This window comes from Ursus arctos, unplaced genomic scaffold, assembly GCF_023065955.2.
Source record: "Ursus arctos isolate Adak ecotype North America unplaced genomic scaffold, UrsArc2.0 scaffold_10, whole genome shotgun sequence".
Lineage (NCBI taxonomy): Eukaryota > Metazoa > Chordata > Mammalia > Carnivora > Ursidae > Ursus > Ursus arctos.
Window position 1 is genome coordinate 24,311,250 of NW_026622764.1, and position 1,151 is coordinate 24,312,400.

Genomic DNA, 1,151 nt, shown 5'->3' on the forward strand with positions numbered 1-1,151 from the left:
AAATTTCAAATCACTTATGCAAATTGACCATGGCCCCACACCAAACGAGTGACATATCTAGTGGTGAGACTTAACTTCTCCATATTCCTTAGTTAATTTAACACTCCAACTCAGCTTTTTTATAAAATTGATTCTGTAATGACATTTTTTCACATACAGTGAAGGAGGCTTAGAGTTTTACAAAGCTTCGTTAACTTTTCAGTGTGAGAACATATTGATACATCATGATCAATAATATTTAGCAACTCTGTATCATGGATTATGTTTATGAGCTTTCAGAGGAAAGTGCCTGCTTGTGAATGTCAGCAGTGCCTCCATATGAAAAACTGCAGTCTTTTGCTAATAATGATCCTATGCATGAGTATTTCCTTATTAGCTCAAGTAGGATTTATCAAAGAACCAAATTACTTCCCTTGAGCCTTCTCTCTGCCCACGGACAGAACCACTTTGGGAATGACTGTTTGACCTGTATGAATCATTAAGAACAGAAAGATATGGGGAAAAAAAAGAAAAGAAAAACCAAAATGGGTGAGTGAGGTTTTTTTTTTTTTTTCTTTAAGATTTTATTTATTTGAGAGAGAGAGAGAGCACACAAGTGGGGAGGAGAGGGAGTGGAAGGCTCTCCGCTGAGCAGGGAGCCCAATGTAGGGCTTGATCCCAGGACCCTGGAATCATGACCTGAGCCGAAGGCAGATGCTTAACCAACTGACCCACCCTGGCGCCCCCAAAAAAATGGGTTGAGAGAGTTGTGTGAAACAACCCGGTACTGAACAGTGTCCACTCTCCCAGCTCTGTGTACCATCTTTGTCAGTCCCATCTGGGTTGCTTGGCTGGCAGAGACCTTGCTTCAGTAGAGAAAGTACAATGAAATAATATAAACTTTGGTTTTGCTTTTATTGAAAGATTAGAGAGTATTATAATATTAAAGAAAACAGGTTCGATTTGGTTGTTTCCATACAAAGGTGCTGAATGAGAGGGCCCTTAACCTTCACTATTTTACTTTTTTAGCATGAAAGAACACTTGCACTCAAAGAGCTTGTGTCCTGTTGTTGATTTTGTGCCAGAGGAGTTGAGATTGATCTCAGCACACTCTGTGCCTTTCTCTTAACCAGCGACGATGATCTTTGAAAACCCCAGAACATGTCTATTTT